The following is a 25,916-nucleotide window of genomic DNA, read 5'->3' on the forward strand; positions in this document are numbered from 1 at the left end:
ACATCAACACCCCCTCTTCTTTCCCCTCTTCCTCTATCCCGTCCAGTCAAATGTGCGTTGTTCTCATTTGACCAGTCTGGAAGGATTTCGAAGAACCCTCAACCACTTCTACGAGCGGCCGAATTCAACCAGCATCTTCACAGAAGAAAACTACCTACACCTTTCGAGGCATAAACTACCTCGCTGCATGCATTCATGACACCAATAGCGTCATATATGTATTTGTATATACGGCATAATTGCATTGACACACCGGTTCTCGTCAGATCACTGAAGTAACGTTGAGCTTAGCTAGTACCAGATGAGTGACCAATTGGGAATTCTAGGCGCTGTATGTGCTTTCCGCTTATCTCGGCATTTGTTTCCAGTCGTCCTGAACCTTCAGTTGCCACTGGTATTAAACAATGTCGACTCAAGAGAGATGTGGTTGGAGATTGCACATCTTTTGCCATAAAAATTCCACACGCAGGCACCCAGTCGGTATCCATAGTCTGTCAAGATTAAAGGAAGGCTTTTTTTTATATATAGGATTCAGACGATCATTATAAATTTTAGAATACGAGTAAAAATGGAGTGTATTTTTTACTTTTTTATGCAAAGAGAAGGTGGAAGTCTTTGTGAAAATTCAAATATCCTCAATTTCTGTGAAATCTACAAAATAGGTGTAAATATCAATTAATAAATTTTTCCAAAATTTCAGTTTCATTGGCATATTTTTAAACGATTTTAGGGAGCATACGAGCACAATGTTCGTTTTGAAAATTCACTTATTTCACATAAGCATTTTCATTAGACACTTATTAATCAAGATTACCTGAATTTCAATTTCTTCATAAAACCTTTTCTTTTTCTTTTCAATTTCTTCATAAAACCATTTAATATAATGGATTTTGATCAAAATTAGAATAAGGATTCTAGATGTAAGATATCTTTATTTTAATCTTTGTATGACGACATCGCTGTAAAACTTGTGGAAGTGTGTGTGTGTGTATATATATATATATATATATATATATATATATATATATATATAGTAATTTATAAAATATATGACGATTAAGCTACACTGAATATTCTGCGTTTCATCCACTCTAGGACTCTTCTGGCTTATGCGCGTAAGCCTGAAGAGTTCTAGAGTGGATGAAACGTGGAATATTCAGTGTAGCTTAATCGTCATATATTTTATAAATTACTAACTAGCTCTACCTACGTATTGAGCACTTTTGAAGTAAATACTTAAAGTTTACGCATAAATCTATACTTTCGTATAACAATTTTATGTGAGTAAATTAAGTAGTTATATATATATATATTTCATCAGTGGTGAAAAAACTGGACTAGAGTGTTCAATGTGTAGCCAGAGCAGTATATAGGAAATTTATTGCTGTGAGTCCAGAATGAATTTATATATTGTTTCCGCTAGGAAGATATCCTCTGAAGATGAGGAAATATCCAATCAGCTTCGTCAACATTCATAGATGGACTCTATGAATGTTGACAAAGCTGGTTGGATATTTCCTCATCTTCAGAGGATATCTTCCTAGCGGAAACAATATGTGAATTCATTCTGGACTCACAGCAATAAATTTTATATATAATATATAATATATATATATATATATATATATATATATATATATATGAAAAGGAAAAGAATTCAAGACTAAATAAAAAATCTACAAGGAAATTTATTGTTCGACAGAATACTCCAAAAACAATTTTTAAGAAATACTTAATCCGCAGAGTTTCAAAGAATGCTATTATTCTCTTCAGAGGCAAAGAAAGATATTAACAAATTACTAGTATAGCCGTGCTAAGAATTAACAGCACTTTATGATGGCTCGTCATATATATATATATATATATATATATATTCCATGGAAATCACCCGAAGAAAGAAACTTTACTCCTGGAACTTTCGTTTGGATTTAGGCGCAGGTAGAAATTAAGGGAAATTGTTAGCAGTGATTGTAGCTAAATGAGATTTATTTTAATGGAAATCGTTCCAGACAAGGCATAAAGCCACTTGATGTAAGGAGCTAAAAATATTACTTCAAGGTCAAAACTTGCCAACGATAAGTGTTAGATAAAATAGGTTATGACCCAATTCAATATTTGTAAATTAAATTACATGAATTAATGTCGACGAAGCTATTGCACATATAGATAATATAAAACAATAAAATTAGAAATTAATAACACCAAGCCCCAAGCATTAATTTGTTATGAACTGTTTTTGGACTATTTCTAGATAGAGCATGTATTATTGGTTTAGATAAGAGTAACTAGTTTTGATAATAATATAGGAGTATCATAAAAAGAAAAGCTTTCGCATTTATTCATAAAAAATCTGGTGAGGGATGTTCTCTTCCACTCCTTGCTAATTATTTCTCATAGAAGAGACGTTGCTCGTCTATCTCTGACTCTGTTATTTTTATGGCAGGTGCCCGACTGAGCTTCAATCTATACCTCGCCTGTAAGACATTCACAGCAAACACTCACCTAGCTACAATCACTGCCAACTGACTTTTTGAGATGAGGTGTGAATGTTTGTATTTAGATTAATCGGACAATTGTTCTCATCTTGAATGCTATCTGTACAACGTTTCGGTCGATGTAACCTCCGACCTTTGTCAGATGTAAAAGTTGTCATGTTTTTTACTCTGTGACCTAAACTAAACGAAAATTTCATAAACAAACCTTCTTTCCTGGAGTTAACAGTCTATGGCTCATAATACTGCAGGGCTGTCTCCCAGCTGACTATAATATGGTCGTTTTCAAGTCTAACATAAACAAGTTATTGTTGAGTAGTCCTTTTAGGTAATCAGTTTATACGCAATATCAGTCATCATTAATCCTTATCCTCGAGTGGTCTTTGGCGTTTGATAAGCGTTGCTATTAAATTATATTAGTGGCTGGGCAAGGCCACAGGGGAGACAACCAAGCAAAACAATCCGAAGCAAAATTCATCTCAAAGCAGCAAAACTAAAGCTGGCTTGCCAGAACACTCTATATATATGAATGTATGCTAATTTGGGTATATTTTATTGGTTTGAAAATACAGGTTCTTTTTAACCAATTGTCATGAAATTTTAACTATAAAATAATATTATAATCTTCTAAAAGCCTGCAAATTTTCATGTAGTTTCGGCCAATAGAACGAGATATGAGCATTTCAATATTCAATTTGGCGACGAGTATCCACATATAGATATACCACTTTTTTGGGGTAATTTTATAAATCCGAAATCTCGGTAACTACTGATCAGAATTTAACAAATAAGCTAATGACCTGAATTGTGTAGAGGGCGATGTGACATTTGCCCTTAAGGCCGCACATTAGTTTCAAGAAGTGGGAGATCACTTTTCTATATTAATTTAACGTAAAATGAGCACCCACTTTATGACTACCTTGGCTGAAGAGTGGATGTTTATTTTATGTTAAATTAATATAGAAAAATGATCCCCCACTATATAATTTCTTCATATCTTGGAAACTACTGTTATTTTCGTTTTCAGCACCCTTGAAAACCTGTAATAGTGGTAATTTTAAAGGATGTTTTGTGGGTGGAAAGATACTACACTTTTATCAATACTTCAATCATAGTCATTTGTTTTCCTAATGTTGCATATGAATTACAAAATATCTGATTTTTCCCTAAAACCTCTGGCCTTGATGGAAGGGGAGACTAAAACTTGCTGCTATGGTTTCAAATGATCTGAAATAGCAAGGGGAAACTCGATTCCAAATATTTCTCATATGTTATATTCTCCCCCCCCCCTTATTTGGTTTTCATACATAAAATAAACTTCACGATGTAAAAGGATTATTTGATACAGGAGATATTCGTAAATGTACCCTTATTTCCAAGAGAGGGGAGATATAAAATATGAGAAATATTTGGAATCAAGTCTCCCCTTGCCGTTATTTCAGATCATTTGAAACCATAGCAGCAAGTTTTAGTCTCCCCCCCCCCTATTAAGACCAGAGGTTGGGGGAGAATATATGTATATATGTTTGTTGAATTTAATTTTTGTTTTTTTTTAATCTACCCTTGCATTTTTTTTTTTTTTTTTTTTTTTTTTGCTGGCATATTTATCTGCTTACAGCCAAGCAAACTACACAATCATTCACACAGAACTGAAACTTAAAGAATATTTGCTTGCTGATTTTTCATGATTCAACCCCCCCCCCCCACTCCTCCACTCTGGGCTAGGCAATCCGCTCCCTTGCACGTGGGAAGGAGGGGTGAGGTGATTACCCCCCCCCCTCCGTTAAGTATAGCATACCGTGAGTTCGGGTTTGTGGCAAGTACCATGTATAAACGGTAGCTTGCTACTCTTACCAAGAATGTGTTGGCCCTCACGAGTTGTTATTTTTGAAGCAAACCTAATTATAGTTATTTTGCTGCTCTTCCAAACTGACTGTACAGCCGTCTCTTCAAACACGAAGGCGTCTCGATTAATGATTAGAAACGACATTATACAAGTTATAACTTTTTTTTTTAATCGGCAATCTCAAATGTTATTTTGTTTAACCAAAACAGATATTTAATCTTTTCATCATAAAAAAAAAAAAAAAAAAAAAAAAAAAAAATTGTGACTGAGCAACTGGCAAAATATTCACTAGGTACGGGCAGTAATGACGGAAAAAAGATTGGGGGGGGGGTCGGCATAGTTTTGAAAGCCGGTTTATCATAATTTTTTGTAAGTTTCCGACTACTTTTTTTTTTTTTTTTTATTGCATTTGAAAGATCAAAGCCTAATGTTAATTTCCTAAAGGAAAAAAAAATATTTGTACACGTGGAGGAGGGGGGGGTATTTTCACGGCAACATTCAAAAGCTGACAAATTCAGCTAAATTTTGAAGTTAAATGCATTGTAAAAATCCTTTGAAGGATAAATATTAATTTTCTGGGACTATTTCAAAGATAATTAGTAAAGTCCTAAGATATTGAATCAAATTTAAAAAAAAAAAAAAAATCACCGTGTTTATACAAAAAAAAAAAAAATAGCTTAATTAGCCCCCAAAAGCGAGAGATTCTGGCTTCACTCAAATAAAACAAAACGAAGTCGTCTAAGAATGCGTTCTATGGAAACCTAAAATGTCAGAAAGTCAAAAGGCTGTCTGAAAATGACATCAAGTAGTTGGAGGGAAGGAGTGCTGGTTTTCTCCCCACCCCATCAGCTGTGCATCTGTACATTCCTATCGAATGTTTTATAATTTTTACCATTTTTTAATTCAATAATTTTTCTGTGTTTCTGCTTTTGAATTTTTTTTTTTTTTCAAGATTATATAAAAATTATGTTACGCTGAAATTTACACGTTCATTCAAACAAGGAAAATATTAGAATCTTACATTTAAAAAAAAAAAATTTTTTTAAATAAGTAAGTAATATTTTTTGCAATTATAATTTTGTGTGTGAAAGTATTAAATAAACAATACTTAATTCAATGATAATATCGGTAATTCGAGAAATTAATTTTCTTAGAGTTATATTGAATTCATTAATACGGACTTTATGGCTTTTTGCGTAATGTTCCTGAAAAAATTATTTTTTTATTTTTAATTTTCATTCTTACAATTTATGATGCTTTTTCAAAACAAATTCATTTTTTTTTTTTTATTACTACTGAAAACCATAGCAGTTTTTTGTTTAAACAAAATACATTTCGACTAAGATTGAAATAATGGGTTCATTATATTCTGTGATCATTATTTGATAAATACTGAATATTTCATTAAAATTAGTTAATTTCCTGATTTTTGGTGAATTTTTAAGTAAAATGACGGATCAAAATGTTTATACATTTTCAGCATCGGCTATTCATTTTGCACTTACCAAGTATTCACGTGTGGATTCGGCGAAAATTCTAACCTGGTTATTAAGAATTAGGAGCAAGTCCAGAATTCAACCTAATTAAAAAAGAAAAAAAAAAAAAAAAAAAAAAACAGAAATCTTTGTACGAATCCATCAAGGAACAAGAATGTCATATTCCAAAAATCACGTACATTGATCAGGTAGTTTTTTTTTTCTTTATCTAAGAAAAATGATATATTATGGAGAAGCGAGAACGTTGTCTTGATCCGCCATGTTTACTAAAGGGTTACCTCCTAAACCTCTCCAGAAGTAAGAGATGAAAATCAGCCTTGTAAAAGCTACGGTGTCGGTGTATACTATTATAATAGCTATTTACTATGCTTCCCCACGGGACAGAGTTAGACACCAGGGTCGTTTTTTAACGTGGAGAAAAGGTACAAAAATAAAAATTGTCTCAGTCGTGAAGGATTTCTCCTCCACCGAAAGAGAACAAGAAAATGAAGTGCATGCAGCATCTGAAGAACAGATACTACACTTTGATCTTGACCAAAATACTATTATAATAGCTAAACATCGTAAAATGTGATTTTCGTAGTTAAAAAAAAAAAATACTTGATTAATTTACGTGATTTTTTTTTTTTTTTTTTTTTTTTTTTAATCTGACATTTTCGTTCCGTGACGAGTACGTACATCATAAAGATTTTGTTAATTAGGCTGAATTCTAGACTTGAACCAAAAATTGTTACGGAAGCAGATAGTAAAATGAAAATATAGAAACGTACAGATATACAAAAAAGTGGTGTAGTGGTTACAAGTGCAGACTGTAAACTCTGCATGCCGGGTTCAAGTTCTTCCAAGGTTACGGCGTCACTTTCACTTATATTTTCTTGTCTGATTGATGTCGATTTTATCAGTTTATTCTGATATTTTCTTTATGTATATGAGTTTGCGTTTCTGAACTTTTGATAACGTCAGCTCAGTAAAACATTTTCCTCCATCACCCTTATTACTGACATGGTTACAAGGATAGAAATAGAAAATTTCCAACATTTTACGCAAAAATATTGCCGACCTAGAATAGTTTTCTTCTTCTGCCAGAAAAATCACCCATTCTCAATGAGGACTCTGCAAATTTGGTCGAAGCGACATTTGTTTGGGATGAAATAACATTAAAAACAACTATATATATATATATATATATATATATATATATATATATATATATATATATTAGTGTTGTGCCGATGAATCGGAATCGGGAATCGGTTAAATCGGTAATTTTCGGGGAATCGGAATCGGCATCGAAATCGGAAAAATTTGTGTATAATTTCCGATTCCAAAATCGATTCTTTGAATATTTTTCAAAAGTTAATTTTCAGTTGCTTGTACCGATTATAAATATTTCTTTTAAACTATTAGTAAAACTAAACTCTATAGATCTACGTACTCGTTATAGAATGAAGTTCTCATAACAAAATCACGTAATTTCATTAAATAGTTTTTGTTTTACGCTCCCTTGACTAATTATCGCAGTTTTTTTAGGAAGATTCCGAATTTCCCAAATCGTTTTTACGGCATAAAATAAAAACTATTTGATGAAATTACGTGATGTTTTTATGAGAACTTCATTCCATAACGAGTACGTAGAATATATATTTTTTTTTATTTTTCGTTTTTTAACATAGTGTAAACTGCACAAGCACCCTTTTTTAATACGTGAAGACAGTTTAGAGCTTCATCCTAGATCTAAAAATAATTTGGTTTTTAGTGGGTTTACAAATATCGTCCAAAATATTATGGGGGGGCTATAGTTTATTTTAAAAAACAATATCTCCTTCAAGAACGATCATAAAATGTGTTTTCAATCGATATTTATTCAATAAGGGACCAGTTTTCCTACCTAGCGAAAGGGGACGAGTTTTCCCGAGACGAGTTTTCCCGAGACGAGTTTTCCCGGGACGAGTTTTCCTAAATTCGATGGAAGTATCACTGACCCTGGGAAAAATCAGAGTCACAAGCCCTGGAGGTTTTAGGGCTAATATTGGGTGTGGAGCAAAAGTTGAATTTAGTCATTTTTCTGAAAACTTTTGAAAAATTTTTTTTCACTCAAAATTGTTTTTTTATCAGTTATGTATCACTTTTTTTATCACTTTATTCGATCCCCCCTCCTCACATAGACTCAATGCACGGCTTGTTATATTTGTCAATACCGATTGCCGAGTGAGGGAGCAGCAAACATACCGACAAAACCCAACACTTTTATATTCTACTTTTCATTTAATTAGCAATAATGTTTGATATTATTTTTCTGGGCAAAATATTTCTTTAATTTTAGACAATTCTTTCGCTACTTTGAAAATAAACTGCATTCTTCTAAAGGTTACCTAACGAATTTTCGCAAAGTTTCAATTTTTGTTTTGTTTATTTTATGCATATAAAATAAGTTTAGATCTTCTTTAGTTTTACTAATAGTTTAAAAGAAAGAAATATTTATAATCGGTACAAACAATTGAAAATGAACTTTTTAAAAATATTAAAAGAATCGATTTGGGAATCGGAAATTAGGCACAAATTTTTCCGATTCCAATACCGATTCCGATACCCCCAAAATTACCGATTTATCCGATTCCCGATTCCGATTAATCGACACAACACTAATATAAAACGATTAGGAATTTAAAATAGACGGTCAGTTTCACAAATAAATATAACGTAACATGTGCGCTTATTGGGGATAGGGTGTCTACTTTTTAAGCGATTACACATGGTTTTACAACGTTGCAAACCGAACTTAATTTAGTGGGAAACACTTTAGTTAATATCCATAAAGAATTAGGATGGCCAGAAATGATCATTTTACGTTAAATTTATATTCGAAACTGATCTTAAACTCTAAATTCTAAATGATCGCTTTTCTTTCCGCCAATTAAAAAAATGTTCTAACACGTAATCTATAAAAGTAATATTTCATTTTGGAATAGGGATTTAGCTGCGAGAGAAAGCACAGAAAGCTCACGCAATCTCACGTTAAAAATGGTTTTCATAATAGTAATATTATTATTTAGAAATTCGTTCGTAACAATGAGATGTGGCTTTGCTAAGTGGCGTTGTTAAATATATTGTTCTTACATCGTTTTCTTATTTTGCCTACCAATCTTCGAATATTTTCCACTATTCATGTAAGTAGCATGTTATACAGTAAATACGAACTGGTACAATATAGCTTTGTTTTAAAATCAAAATAAATGTTTTGTTGTGTTACAATTTTTAATCAATTACAAGGCAAACATTTGAGATAAAATATACGCGGACATTAACCAGGGGTTTATGTAATAATTTGAAAATTTACGAAAAAACAAACAAAAAAAATCTCTAATTAAATATGTATAAATTTTACAAGAATCGGAATCGGATCGGAATCGGAAATTTTGAACTGAATCGGAATCGGAATCGAAAAATTTTGGCATCGTCCCATCACTAATATATATATATATATATATATATATATATATCCATCCAAGCAACAAATGAAAATATTGTACACTTGGAGCGTTTCTGAATTTTTGAGATGAGGATTGGTTATTCGTATTATTTGGATTCATTGCACTACTGTTCTCATCTTGAGTCTCATTTTCACAACGTTTCAGTATATATAACCTTTGACCTTCTTCAGGCACATCTTTTCGAACTCAAGAATTCGGACAGAATTTCGAACAGAACTCTTTATTTCAACACTCTGTATAGGCGACCGAAAAATATAATTTCAAATTACTTAGGACTTCTATCCAGTCATGGCTGTCAAAACAAGGGCATTCTACCCCAATGAAGTAAAGTGTTCCGTTTGAAATTCCCAAGTTCGACAGAAACATTCCCGAACTTGACAAATTACACCTAAAGAAGATCGGCGGTTACATTGACCGAAACATTCTGAAAATGACACTCAAGATGAGAATAGTAGTCGGAAAAATCCAATGAGTTTGTTTTATGTATATAGGATGTTTACAGAGGTTGCTTCAGTCTTTGACAGACCATGGATACCCACCATAGAGGTGCCTGCATGTGAAATTTATCCCTTCCTCTTAACACCCCTCCAGTGTGGTAGAAGTGTAACGTGGCTGTTAAGTTCGAACAGTGTTCATTAGTAACCTTACTCAGACCCCCCACACTGTCTGGTACAGTCGAAAAGAAACAAATAAATAAATCTAACTCTGCTTTTTTCTTTTTTTCTGTTTTAGCAAATGTTTTAGCAAATGCTTCTAAGTAATGCCTGCTTCTTGTTTTTTCTAACTTTTAATTTCGTCTGCCATGAGATTGACAAAGGCCTGCTATCTCGACACCAGCTTAAAAGTTTCTCACCGCCACTATGAGGCCACACGTCCATCTCACCTAGTAACCATTTTTCTTTCTGCTCCTTGCCACATGGTGTACTTTTTCTCCTTTTCTTTTTCTTCTGACGCAAGCCTGTGTACACTTGCCAATTTGCATACACGCTCAAAAAAGCTGCTGTCAATATCTTCGCTAGCCATCCATCGGCTGCTGCTGATTATCTTCACATGCTCTCCTATGTGCTTTGTTATAGAAGAGCCTTCAAAAAGACGTCCATTCACTTGTTATGTCAAACGCCAAATAGTCAAGAACAGATAAATCCCGTCTATGTTGACTTCCTGTAGTGTAGTGTAAAAAAAGCTAAGAACAACATCTATTAACAACAGACCTTTGATCTTAACCAAAAAGGACAAGCACAAAAGTATTACGGACGATTCCCCCCTCGACACAAATGAATTATTGTACCATTTTTATTATCTTTTTTGTTTTTACACGTCAATAAAAAATGTTTTAAAAATTGGGAGTTAAGTAGGACGTCCCCCAGTATGAAAGGGTGAATGCGGTATTATGGTTAAAGAAGATACTAGCTGGGAGAAACTTTTGATTTTGTTTAGTTCTGGAGTGACAAGGATAACCAACGACCCCCACAATCCCCCCTTTTGAGTTGGCCATGTGCCTAAGTTTTTTGTTCATTGTTGATTTTCAATGTATTTTTAACATGAATAAAGGATTTAATATCTCAAAGTGTAGTATCTGCCGGAACAGATACTGCAAGCAAAGACCATATGTGGGGGCAACCCCACATATGTTATTGGTCAATGTAGAGGAAACCCTTCATACCAATTGTCACTATCCAGCTCCCCTACTCTCCAGGGAGCTGGTCCCCATTTCCCTTTCACTCTCCACATTAAAAAACGGCATTGTGCCTAATTTGCTCGGTGGGGGAGCAAATGAATACCCTTTTCTTTGCCTTTTGGCCAAGATCAAAGTGTAGTATCTGTTCTTACATGCTGTACTTATTGTGATATAAAGTAGGGGATCACTTTTCTGTATTAATTTAATGTAAAATGATCACCCACTTTACAACCAGTTAGTCTCAAAGCCATTCAAGTCATTCTCCAGATCATTCAAGTTGTTTTTGAATTATTCCAGTTATTTTTTTAAGCATTCAAGTCCTTCTTAAGGTCATTCAATTCATCCTTAAGTTCATTAAAGTTATTCTAAGTCATTTACTTTTTATTTATTTAAGTCATTTCAGCCCATTTTTTGGTCATTTTAGTTTATTTTTAAGAATTTCATGTCAATCCTACATTCACGCATTCATTTATTACACGAGAGCACGCGGCTAATGGCTATCGGTCTTGTTCACTTATAAGTAAACATATTAATGAGTTTTAATTTTTTTGGAACTGCGATATTTCATTTGGGTCTGAATATAAACTCCAAACACATAATAATGCTGGGAGTTCCTTGAGTTTTTTTGTTTTTTTTTTAATCTCCATAGAATCTAATCTGGATATTGGAAGACTTTAAAATAAGATGTTTGAGTTGAATATTTTGTAATTTTAGGAATCAGATCTTATACTCTCTGCAACTCTTCCTATAACACATAACTTTGTCTTTCTGTAGTCTGTAATGCTTTAGTCGAAAGTGCCATTTTTATGTGCTCCGTCAGGTTCCTATTTGAAACTGCACCGCCATTTGTCTGCCACGCATCCATTACGAGCTGACACCGCGGTTGGCCTGGCTGCTGGTCTGCTACGAGATGGCCTGGCTGCTGGTCTGCTACGAGATGGCCTGGCTGCTGGACCGCTACGGGATGGGCCTGGCTGCTGGTCCGCTACGGGATGGGCCTGGCTGCTGGTCCGCTACGGGATGGGCCTGGCTGCTGGTCTGCTACGGGATGGGCCTGGCTGCTGGTCTGCTACGGGATGGGCCTGGCTGCTGGTCTGCTACGGGATGGGCCTGGCTGCTGGTCCGCTACGGGATGGGCCTGGCTGCTGGTCCGCTACGGGATGGGCCTGGCTGCTGGTCCGCTACGGGATGGGCCGCCCGCTGGTCCGCTGCGAGATGCCACCTTTATTGTTAAATGTGCAAATTCAATGGGCATATCTAAAGGATTTCAGTTGGTAAAAACTCCTAATCAACAAGAAAACACTAAAAAAATAGAATCTGACTATAAGGATATATTTATTTTCATAACTTTAGTTTTCACAAGTTAAGCTTTCATCTCCTGGTCTGAGCATTTGTTTCCCCACTTATATTTATAAAGAACGAAAAAACTTTTTCAAAATCCTTTTCATTTTCAACTGATGAATTATTATAAGCTGAAAATCTTCATTTCTTTCACGGTTTTAAAGCTGTTCTCGTTTTCATCTATTGAAACTCTCCTCTCGACTACTCTTCGTGTAGGCAGTATGCATACTATGTAGATTAATTACTCTCCTGTATCTATATCCATAAAACAAAGTGCTTCGTTAGATTGGACATAATCTCTTAAAACGATACTTTTTTTTTTTTCTAGCTGTTTGAATTGCTTAGGATGACGTCAGACTAAAACGCAACGAAAATTGGGTGAAAAAAAATTATCGTTTAGATTTTTTTTTTTTTTTTTTTTTTTACATAGGCATCACCACTTATCAAGGCCAGGAGGTCACTCGAGGATAAGGGTTAAAGAGTGTACAGTAGAAATTGGACAATACAGTAACCGTTAGTAATGGAGATTCGGTAAATTTGTTAACTTATATGGAACGGAGATGTACTTTACTAGTGTTTTTTTTTTTTCTACTTCCATTTTTTTTTTTATTCTGCCGTTTTTTTTTTTGTTTTTTTAATAAAATTTGGAAGTTAAATTTAATTTCGAAATTTATTTATTAAATTATCAGTTTAATCCAATTGTAATAAAGCTACAGCATATTTTGAAGGTAATATTTTAATCTCTATTTATAAAAGTGAATAAATAGTTTCCAAAACTTTCAATCTGTTAATAGATGAGGATTTTGTTGAAAATATTTTTAAAATAATTTGATTATGAAATTAAATCTACTATAATTTTTTGTTTCTTTGTAAATAAGTCAGCATTTTTAGTTAATAGTTGATAAAAAAATTATTTTGAAATTTCCAAATTTGAAAGAAAGCCAAGTTCTCGAAAAGGCATTTCTGGCTTTAAAATTCTTAGCCAATCTTATTAAATTAAGTTTTGTGAGCTATGTTTCTGAATTTTTTAGATTTTTTTTTTTTTTTTTGTATTTGGACTCTTTAGGCTAGTGTTCTCATCTTGAATGTTATTTTCACAACGTTTTGGTCGATGTAACCTCCTACCTTCTTGAGGTGTATCTTGTCGGATCCAACAGTCTTTCTGTTAAACTCTGTAGCATAGTGGATAAAATACTTGATAAAATTCAGTTGTTAGATACACTGTTCTAGAAGTTGGGGGTTCAATCCTCAGTGTGGGTGACACTCAAAATACAATTGTGAATTACTTAGGACTTCTACCTAATCATTTTATTTTAACAAAATTAGTTTTGGTTTTATAACCATTTAGTTAAATTAATAATGAAACTATACTGTTATTAAATTTCAGTTTCAAAATCCTATTTAATTTTTTTTAATTATAGTACCCCCCTCTCCCCGCTGCTGAGCAATGTCCAGTAAATACTGCTAATCTATTATATAGAAGGTAGTTCTCTCTGTATGTGTGTATGTCCAGCTATGTTAAAAAAAAAACTACAAAATAAACACCCACAAAGTTGGTATATTCTTGATCGGTGTTGCACTGGATGAATATCTAAAATTTAGAAAAAAAAAAAAAAAGTATGCATTCTTGAGGGGTGGGGGCTCAAATTGGTTGGGTTTCATCAGGAGGGTCGGTTTTCAATGTTAGGTATTAATTTGGAAAGAAAATAGCAACTTTTTTTGGAAATTTATTGTATAAAGCAGAGTTGAACGAGTGTGTGTGTGTGTGTATGTCCAGCTAGAAAGAAATGAGGCTGAGAAGGAAGGGTTGTTGGGGAGAGAAAGAAACTGATAAAAAGACGGATAGTGATTTATTTTTTGTTTGTGGACTGTTATCCTCATCTTCATAGTTGCTGTTTCACCACATTTCGACCAACTCTTCCTCAGGTGATTGACCGCGATGGGATAGGAATGCCGAGTTTTGTAAGAAAAAATAAATACACAAATTACTCATCTCAAAGGATTCCAATAAAAATGATATGAGTGATAGAAGCTTTAACAGAAATAGGTTACACTATTGTCCCAGGCAATGCCGGATATCCTTGCTAGTTTCAAATAACGATTTCGATTTTGATTCACTAGATTTTTTTTCATGAATTTTGCAACATCTAATCACTGGCAGCAAGGAATTTGGGATTGATATAATGGATATCCTTGCAGAGTATGAGATCAGCTATGCAAAGTTCAAATACTATCCAATTTTTTGTAAAAGAATTACCCACTAATACTCTCGAAAGGTGGTATTAACCTACGTTTTCCAATTAGATTAGAATCTGAACAGCAACTTGTGTTCAATTATTAATATCTAGGAAACTGATTAACATAGATGTTGCGTTCTGTGACATTCAAAATGGTTGTCATCAAACTAAACTTAGGTCCTAGGTATGACCTTAAAATACATTCCATGGTGAGGTCCCATTTGGGAGTTGTGGAGAATGTAATGTTGCCCCTTAGTTACCATTGCAGTTTTGCTCAGGGTGGTAATATCTGTTCAAGCAATAGGTGCTACCAGATCAGGCAGTCTGAGGATATTGGCTTCCTGGCCTAAAATGCACCAAACATTGATGCTATTTTTGTTTTACTTTCCCTTTGCAAAACTCAGTCATGTTCTGCAAAGTCCAAATCAAAAGCGATAATTTTTACAAACCAAACACCATGAATAAATATTTGAAGATAGAAAGAACTTGATGCATAAAACCTTTTTTTTCTAAAATTATTGGATTTGACATTAAATAACCCAAAAATAGTTGATATGCAAAAAAAAAAAAACCAAAAAAACATCAACAGACAAAACTAAACCTGGCAGCAGTTTGAGAATCCATTGTATTAGTATTTTTTTTTTTTTTTTTTCTAAAACAGCTCTGAGCATTTACAACACGAATACTGAGAATTCTTTTGCCAACTCCAAGGTCATCTCTTTCTCTCTTCCATTGCATCATTCATCAGCTCAACTGCTTTTTTCTTTTCTTTTTTTTTCTTTTTTTTTCTTTTTTTTTTTTTTATCTAAGTCTGCATCTTCACTGCAATTGGATCTCCCGTTTTTTTTTGTTGTTTTTTTTTCTTAAATTTCAACTGCTGAAAATTTTAGAAATGCAGTTGCACTAACTGCATTATTTGCTTCGGTTTTGATGCACTTTTCCATATATCTGATATCAACAGTGAACGTTTTCATCTTACAAGGTCAGTCTGAAAAACGAACAGTGCTTCATTAGCTTTAGTGCAAAAGAAGAATTGCTCTATCGTCAAGTGTGGTATCTTGCGAGTATACCGGCTACTAATGGAGATTTAGTATCTGTCTGTCTGAAGCCTAGACCATATTATTAGTTCTATTGCCGAATTTTTCTATTCAGTAGAGATAATGTATCATTATATTATGCTAGGCATTACCACCTCGTTTTTGTGAGAAGGGTATAATGTATATTTGTCATTAGTAGAAATTCATTTATTTGCAGTGCAAATATCAGTCTGCAGGAAATTGTGCAAACACGTTTTGATATAACTGCTGCTGTTAATAACAACCCGATGGGTTTTTACTGTCACTAAAAATGGTGGGGGGTCGGGCAGATAAAATGTCTCACAATACCTGACTAAGAGTTGTACATCGAACATTTGGGACATAAAAAAAAAAAATTAATTGTTGGCTTTTAAACTTTTTTTTTCTCTTTAATAATCTTACACAATCCAAACAAGATATTTTGCTACTTGGGCGTAAGGGATATTGTTTGGGACCATTTCTATAGGAAATTAAGTTTCAACCTGTTAATACATTCTGGGAAGCCAGAAACAAGGAGGGAATTCCATGATCCAGCAATTTGAGAGAAGAAACTTAGAGTAGAAGGCTTTCCGGCCTTTAGGGACCTCTACAGTGAAGAGGTGAGATTTTGTTGCTTGTCTGGTTAGTCGAGAGTATTTATGTTGAAAGTGGGCACAAGTACTACAAGTTTTTCAGAACACTTTCCGTTAATGTACTAGTAAAACAGGCACAGGAATGCAACGTTGCAGAGATGGGGCAGGGGTTGGAGCTTGGTTGACAATGCGGCCTCTATTATGCATTCGTTGCGGCCTCTTGTTCAAAATGCATTTGTCCAGTCTATATAAGTGTTAACATCTACTTTTGTCACTGGTACAAGATATATACACACACTGACAGCAAGTAAAATCACAACACAGTTGATCTATAAAAAAATATATTGTTTTATTTCATACCAACAAATCAACTTTTGATTATAAATTATTGCTGGTGTTTTTTACCTTTCTGAAAGGCGTGTGGGGTATTGCGGGTTTAGGCAGTTGTCAAACAGTGAAGAAATGGTCACACAGCATTTCTCTCTCTCTCTCTCTTTCTCTGATCGACTGATTGACTTTCTTTTGGTGGCGATTTTATTTATATAAACATTCTTTTACTATTGGAATGTTTAATATTTCCTTTATCTATTGTTTCAATCCTTTGACCAACATCTTTTCGCAAAGACGAGATTTGAGACTTTCTTTTTACCCCGTGTAAGAGACAAGTGGTAGATGCACCAGCCCAAATGTGGCAATAATATGCTATGCATGGACGAATGGTGGCTTTGTAGAAATACAGGTGTGATTAGGTTTCTAGTATAGGTAGAGAAGGCTAACTTCTTTACAGCAGCTTTGGCAATATCTTCAATTTATCGCCTATAAATGGTCTGTGTACAGGAATCCAATATGGGGTATTTGACAAGAGACACCCGTGCTTAGAGCACATTCTATTAAAATACTTTCAAAACAGGAGATGGAACAAGGATTGGAGCTTGGTCGAAACTATCCATTACATAATTCTGATCTACTCTATATTTGCGCGTAATCACTCGTATAACGATTTGTATGAGGTTTGGTTGGCTAACAGTTAGTGACCCGGATAATAGTTATCAAAAATTTTGCTGAGCTCTCTAGTCTATAAGGGTCGGTTTTCGACAGAAACCATGATTGGCCATTATGTCCTCCCTTTTTCAGGACAGCCATGCATCATGAACTGTCATGATTTGGGATATAGTGTCGGCCAAGTAAGAATCCAGCTCAATTCAACCAAGGTGAACAATATTAACAGACTAAAAGATTATCTCTGCTCTATCGTTATTTTCATAAGCGAAAATTTTATGAGAAGAGATTTTTTTTTTTTTTTTCATAGAACTGTTCATCCGAGGAACACAATTTCATGGAGCCGCTTCCCAGCTGACTATAATATGGTTATTTTCAAGTCCAATGTAAACAGGTTCTTATCTAATTTCCAACAACCATTATAGTGCCCTTATCCTTGAGTGGTCTCCAGGCCTTGATCGGCGGTGGCTATGTAGTACAAAAAAAAAAAACGTTACTTGGCTGGCAGTCACTCTGCTCTGGTGGACAGGACATATCTGGTTGTGGTATTGCAGGGGTTGCTTGTCTGGCTGAGATTTTATTTTTATCTTCTTACAAGCATCTCGCCCAGCATTGCCCGATCGTAAAATATGCTTAAATATATTTTAATTTATGCAAATTTCATATTATAGAGTTAATACTCAATTGATTATTATATTGTACTCAATATATAATAGTGATTTTTAAAAGTGTGTGAAAAAAAAAATGACAAAAAAAAAAGACTTGGGTGTCATCAGCAAGAATCGAAACCAAAACAAGCAGTTCTTCAGAAGTATTCGCTACCACATGACCTAGGGAGACATGGATATCAAAACTTAAAGAATTATTGCAGTTTAACGTATCAATATATTTTTGTGCATGTGTAGAAGATACATCGTTTACACCTGCCAAGTTCCAATTTTTCGATTTTTACTCCTTAACAGCTATTTTTACCGGCTAAAAATAAAATCGAATTTGTTCCACAGGTCCAAATCTCCTATATATCAAGTTTCAATTCTGTAGATCAAAAAGTGACAAGTTTGGTTGGGGCTGTTCTGCGCACAAATAAGATAACTTACATATATATGGTTTTTAAAAACCACTTGAGGATAAAGAGTTAATGAGATAAGATTATCATTTGAATGATGAAAAATATTATGAGAGGATTGAAAATAATGAATGATATTTTTTAAGTATTTATTCACACTGCTTTAGTCTGCAAGGATGCAACCCTGTGATAATGTTCTGCAGATTGGAAGTTCTTCAAAAACTCTGGTCATGTAAATTGTTTCATGTTAGGCATTAAAAGAAGAAACTTCTTACAGTTGTGGTAGGAAGAAAAGTTCTTGCAGTGAATGGCTTACAATGAGGTGCTAGAGATGGAAATTTGGCCGAGTACCTTTCAAATCACAAAATGAAAATGGCAAATGGATCTTTCGAACTAAACATTAGATGAATATTTCTCTGCAAATGTTTTCCAAAGAATTAATTTCTCTGCAAATGTATTGCTTAATCAATTCCAAAGAATTAAAAACATAAAAATTTAATAGTCATTTACAGACTGTTATCCTCATCTTTGTAGTTGTTTCACGATGCTTCAAGCAACTCATCCTCTGGCCTTCATCAGTTGGTTAACCGTGATGGGATAGGAATGCTGAGTCTCTCAACTGTATCCGTAGTAATTACTGCCCAACAACTATGAGAACTGAGGATACAGTTAAGACTCAGCATTCCTATCCCTTCACGGTTAACCACCTGAAGAAGGCCAAAAGGTGAGTTGGCCGAAACGTTGTGAAACGATAACTATGAAGATGAGGATAAACGTCCACAAGTAATATATATAAATACATATATATATATATATATATATATATATATATATATATTTAGCTAGTAGAGTTTAGTTTCCTAGAAGTACATCCAATGAAACATGTGTCTACCAAAGAGTGCTCAATGAGTAAACAGAGCAGGTATATGAAATTTATTTATACAATGTTTGTATAAATAAATTTAATTTTTTTTTTTTTTTTTTTTTTTTTTTTTTACAAATTATTCATTTCCAAGGATTTAAAAAATAAAATAATAAAAATTTTACATGGGATTTTTGTCAAACATATCCACTTATACGATTCGAAGATGAAGCATTTAAAATTCATGAGATTTTTAAATATCATTATTACTATTTTAACTGTTACGAAATTAGCTGTATCTACCTGGCGACGCCAGGTATGCAGTGAAGTATTTTTAATGACCAATAATTTTTTTTTGTTTTTTTATGGAAATCGTTCCAGACAAGGCATAAAGATACTTGATGCAAGAAGCTTAAAACAAAAATCACTTCAACGTCAAAAACTAGCCAACAATAAATGTTAGATGGATTCTAATCCAGAAAGCAGCAATTCTTCCCTCTTTGTCTGAAACATTGCTGATGGAATGTGAGGACTAAAGTACATGAAGATGTGTACTAAAATCATAGTTCTTATCTTAAGCAAATTATTTGGATAGAAAAAAAAGACGCATACGCACACACACAATAATAATGAACTGTTTCTAAGAGTTTACATTTTCACATGTGTTGCATCTTCCTTATAACTCTCCAACCCTAACTCTCTCTCTCTCTCTCTGATTCCCGATTGAATACAACATGGTAGCCTTCAAATCCAATGTAAACAAGTTCTTGTTGAGCCGTCCCTATAAATAATCAAATTCTACCCAATTTACACCATTAACGATTACTACACTAACAACTTACATTCATTGACCCTTATCCTTGAATGGCCTTCGGGCCTTGATAAGTGGTGAAACAAACAAAAAACCTGTTAAGTAATATTTCCATTTTTTTTTTCTTCATGTCATACTTGAACTAGTCTGAATTTTTGAGATGAGGATTGAGAATTCGTAATTGATTATTAGGACTACTGTTCTCATCTTCAGTGTTATTCGCACAACGTTTCGGTCAATGTAACCTCCGGAAGCAATCTCGTTACTCGTTCGACTGTCTTAGCTTTTTATAGATGATCATATTGAACATTGTAAAAGAGATTTACTTTTGTGCCTTGTACATTGGTTGTTGTGTAGGTGTTTTGTTTGCACATGCGCTTTATCATTTTTGTTGACTGATAACATCTTGGACTCCCGACAGGTTACAAACATTCCTTGCATACCTCTATTCCACAGAGTCCATTCTTGTGCATGTGCACACGCTGACAGTCTGTGAAACTTTGCGGCTCTGTTACTTATTATGAAATGTAAATTGAATCGGTATTCTTCCAACGAGTTTATAAATAGTGAAACAAAAAGGAAAATACTTAGAGTGCAACATTTTTCTTCCGAAATTTTGATCACGTGAAAACTTTTACAGCTGCTTCAACAGAAAGACGTCATCAGCATCTGACTGTTTGACTTTGTATCAGTGCTGTTTTTCAAACATTTACTAATAAAATTGAAAGTTTTTTTTTTCTTAAGAATTTATTAACATTTGGACTTGAAAACTAATCAACTGTGAAGTAGCCCTGTTTTGTGTTCTGCAAACAGGAAATTCTTGGAAAGAACCACAGACAGGAAATTCTTGGAAATAAATTTTGTTCATGGAAGTTACAGTTAGACTTAGACACACAAAGGAAGAAAGAAAAATCATTTACAGTTGCTGTGGCTAGACAAGTTTTTGCTGTGAAGGTTTTTACTGGTGTGGTACAAGAGATTGGAGCTCACTTGAACACCTGCCATGAAAATAACGATAAAGTAGAGAAAGATTAATGTCTCTTCTGTGAGAAATAGCTTGTAGGGAAGAGAAGACATTATCCACCAGATTCCAAAATTAGAGCAGCACCTCCCTAGATGTGGCAACAGTTCTCCATCTTAGCACATATTTGACTCTTTCATCAGACTAGATGAATTCTTGTCCTGGAATCTAGTAAGACCAAGAGATCCAAAAGAAAGATACACTATAACATATTTAAATGGTCGATTGGGGATTGGCAAATAATGTTCTTAACTTCTTTACTAATTCAGTGTTTGAACAGAAAAGAAAACTTAAATGGAATATTCGAATATCTATTGATCTCATATAGAGATCAATAGATATTCGAATATCTATTGATCTCGTATAGAGATCAAGTGTTAGCTCCAGCAAGTGCTTGATTGAACTCCAATCCATGATCCCCTCTTGCCAAACTTTCACAAAAATCACTCTATTAGCTACAACCATTATATACGACCCCCCCCACTCTAAACATAGATTCCATGAACACCTTTCCCAGAAGTTCCCACCTGTGGAACAGTGTTCCACTAGCCTACTTCCTGGTTGAATACAACATAGTAGCCTTCAAATCTAAAGTAAACACGTTCTAGTTGAGCCGTCCTTATAAATAATTAAATTCTACCCAATTTACACCATTAACGATTACTACACTACCACCTTATATTCATAACCCGTTATCCTCGAGTGGCCTTCGTGCCTTGATAAGTGGTGACTCGCAAGTAAAAAAAAAATAAATAAATAATAGAGTAGAGAAGACTAGCATTGTCTCTTCTGTGAGAAAGGTGTTGTAGGGACAAGAAGACATCCTCCCGCCACTAGATTTGTAATTGGTTTTGTACTTTATCAAGGCAGGAAAGACTATTTTGAGCAGCACCTCCACAGATGTGGCAACAGTATTCTATCCTTGTGTGCATTTGATATTTTTACAGCTAAGGAATTATGTCAGGAGTGAGATACTGTTTGGAGTGGTAAAATAATCTAACCATTTTTCCAACTACTGTAGCAACAAATTTAAGTCTTCCCTTTCAAGTCTGGAGGCTTCCTCAAGGAGATAGCCATTCATTTCAGTTGAAGCAAAATGAGAATCTGATCGTTGGTGGTGAAAGGAGATGCTTGGTTTCAGACATATTAAAAATAATCAGCCATATTTTTTTCCTATTGCATTTCATTCTCTAGACCGGAAGAGAAACCGATCTCCCCTGATCATTAATGCTCTTCCAATGTTGGATGAATGAACTTGATAATTTTGCACACATAAATTCCAGGTTAGCAGAGAACAAAGAAAATACCATGTCGGACTTTGACACATATTTTGACCACTGATGGAAAAAAGAATTTGTCAATAAAAGCAAACAAAAATAGAGACATGCACGAGCGTTACGTCATTAGTTCGTCAACCTCAATCTCCATCTTTCACCATTCTTGCTCGACATGTCCGACAATCACTGCAGGCAAAATATAAATTAACTAAAGAAACAATTTTGTTATGAAACCGTCTGTGTTTGATTGTCAAACAACTGGAACAAGCCAGAGTTTATATATTTATTTAGCAGCACGCATCTTCGTAGAAGTGCAACAAACATGATTATACATACGTGAACGATAAACAGATAATTCATTATAGAGAACCGACTATACAATACTAAGTGTTGTCATAGGTGGTTGTGCCATTGACGTAAATGTTAACAAATGAACTTGCAATGTGATTTGGGAGATCATTGATGAAAAGGGGTTGAGTGTAGAATTGATCTTTAAAGCACGCCAACATCAATACTATGTGCTTCAGACTTCTCCCCATGAACGACTACCTTTTAGATGGTGGAGAAGAGATTTTCAGATATTTCATAGCTAGCTTGTGAAGCAAACTTTTGTGCCTAACCCTATCAAAGGCCTTTGATATGTTAAGAGCTATTGCTCTAGAAATGAAGCCGCCATCAATATATTCTCTGATCCCGTGTTATTACAGTCAGCACATTAGCTGTTGATTTTGCAGGACGAAATCCATATTGCTTGTTACAGAGTGGATTGTTTTTGCGGAGGTGCTTGACAACTTGATTTATTATGAATTCATGCAACTTGCTCATGATACATAGGAAACAAACTGATTGGTTTGTATGAAAGTGCATGAGACTTATTGCCAGTATTTTTAAATATTGAGCAAACTGAAGTTTTCTAAGATAAGTACTTCTCCTTTAATTGAACAACTTTATAAGAACATGATATAATTGCAACTTTTGAAGCACTGATCGGGATGTTTTCAGGACCAGTTGCCTTGCTGACATCAAGGTTCTTGATTTAGCAACGTCTTGGACATATTTGTGGATGTCACTTATTGCTTGCCCGTCGGTTTGCCTTCAACTCTACTTTGGACCCAGCAAATAACTCCCTCCCAGAGTTTCCTCTGCAGACAGAAACCACACTCAATGACCTGAAAATCACCCTGTTTTTGATGCCATAATAAATCTAGACACCTCGAAGGTATGTGGGCTAGATCTCCTCCCCACTGTACTATGTAAAAAATGCTCCGCTGATGTTGCTCCAGTTCTCTTCAAACTTTTCAACAAATGCCTTTACAGCTGTTGCTTTCCTGACTGCTGGAAAACTGGTTCTGTGGCGCCAGTTTACAAGAATTCTGGTGAAAGAACTGACCCATTAAATTATCACCCCATTAGCCTCCTTTCTCTTTTTGCCAAAATATTTGAGTCCATAAATAATCAAGCACTAGTCCACCACCTCACTTTTAGAGAGGGTTCAAAAGAGTTGCCAAACTAATAGATCCTGCACTGTCAGCTAGGCTCCAACTGCTGTCCCATCGACGTGTTGTTGCATCTTTCTGCTTGTTTTAATGGTAGGTGTTTGACGAATTACAAGCCCTTGTACCTTCTCAACGTAAATACCCCCGACAAGCAGAAAAAATCCCACCCCTGCATAGTAGAAATCCCCAGATGTAAGAAAGCCTTCTATTCTAATAATTTCTTCCCCAGGACTGCTAGACTTTGAAATTCCCTTCCAAGTTCCTGCTTCCCCGACTGTACTGACATGCAGAAGTTCAAGTGTAATGTAAACATATCTTGCTGCTCAACTCCCTGCAAATTATGCCCCAGATAGTAGTCACCTACATGAAAGTGGTATTGTGCCTTGTTTGGGATGAAATGAAATAAAAATGTGTTTACTGTCATGAGGGAGGGATTCAAGAGGTTGGCAGCCTTCCTTACAAAGGATGGAACTTGAAAGTTTTTTGCAAAAAGTTTAAATTCTGATTGATGGAATAGAAGTCTTACATTTTTTATTTGCAGAAAAGCCATTGCTCAGTTATTCTAGATTTATACAGATTGAGCATAGGATTCGCTTGTATTTTCTACTAGAAGGGACACCCGATGTTGCCCAGGAAATAATGATCAACAAATATTTCACACTCCCATATTTTTATTGTCATGGAAATCGGTGAAATCGCCCATTTTTCAATCAAATCGATTTATTGCCTGCTCTAGTTGGGACCCATCATGGTGCACCGGAAGTAAGCTTCACATGCTTCTCACAGTGACTAGTCCACAATATATTGTAATCTAGATTGCACCGTAGAGAACCTACTGTTGATTTTATAAAATTATTTTTATATATAATGGCATTAAAATTCAAAAATCAAATATGATGCTTCAATTGTGCTCTAAACATAAACATTCAAAATGAATGCGCCCCTGTCATATCCAAGAACCTATTGTTGATTTTATATGCCCGACTTTACAGCTTGTGCAGCGATAATGGTTTGAATTTAATTTTAGAATGAAAAAGTCAAGTATCATCCTTCAGTTGTGCTCTAAACAAAAATATTCATATCAAATGCTAATTTTATATGTCAGGCCTTTCTGCTTGTGTGATAATAAAACTTATCAAATGTTCTTGTGATGTTAGGCTGTATAAGGTGTTGACTTTGGTCAAAATCGCCTGTCCCTTGTTTCATCAGATTATTTCAATTATAAATAATTATTGAAGACATTCCAGTACAAAACCTATTTAAGAACACTGCCAGGCACATAAAGTAAGTACCTTCATGTTAAATTTCATAAAAGTCGACCCAGCGGTTTTCGAGTCCATAAGGAATGAATGAACACACACGCAAAGTTCCTTTTCTATAATAGTAGACATAATCCTTTTGCATTGGTTGCTTTTTGCATCGATTTCATTGAAAGTAATTGAAATATGACCAATGGTTGCAGCACATTCAGAATTGTACCAGGGTTATTTGGTTTCTATTAAAATTTCTTAATGGGTACAAAGCTCGCCATATTAATGATTCTAGTTAGTTGTATCAGATCCAATACAGAACACATTCTTTATAAAAAAAGAAAAATGGAGTCTAGATGAATTATTAGCATGAAAGATCTGAGACTGTCCATGCATTCAGCGCTGGAAAAGGTCATCAGAAGTCTTCTTGCACTTTTTGATCTTAATTAAGGCAACCGAGTGCGCAGCAGAGATAGAACAGTGAACGAGTGTTGTTTTGTTGGCTCCTGGAAAATACTGGTTAGACTGTTTATAGCCGATTGCTTGTGTTTAGGTTAGAAATATTTTGATAACAATGATCTCTCAAATCACACCCTAAGATCATTTGTAGGCATTTATGCTGACGACACTACCATTTATGGCAACACTTCAAAGGCCACAAGGTCCTGGATATGACCTTAAACTATATCCAGTGGTGAGGCCCAAGCTTGTGGGCTTTGGGGAGTGTGGGGCCACCCTTTAATTACCATTACTCCAAGGTCTACTCTGACCCGGAGTGGTAGTACCTGTTAGGGTCCCAACTATGGGGTAAATAGAAACCGATGTGAAAACAAGAAATATATTCTATTAAAAAAAATTTTCTTCAAAGTCTTTGGATTCGGCATTAAATAACCCGAAAAGGGTTG

At 34.5% G+C, this 25,916-nt stretch overlaps 1 protein-coding gene and 1 pseudogene across 5 annotated transcripts in view; both read left to right on the forward strand.

Moving 5' to 3' along the window:
* Positions 1-25,916, forward strand: part of LOC145248326 (uncharacterized) — a 185,198-nt gene that overhangs the window by 98,303 nt on the left and 60,979 nt on the right. The gene's annotated exons all lie outside the window — the stretch shown is intronic.
* LOC145248466 (U2 spliceosomal RNA) lies at positions 11,105-11,228 on the forward strand (annotated as a pseudogene).

Source organism: Euprymna scolopes, chromosome 26 (genome assembly GCF_053919585.1).
Source record: "Euprymna scolopes isolate OS-2025 chromosome 26, ASM5391958v1, whole genome shotgun sequence".
NCBI classification, from domain to species: domain Eukaryota; kingdom Metazoa; phylum Mollusca; class Cephalopoda; order Sepiida; family Sepiolidae; genus Euprymna; species Euprymna scolopes.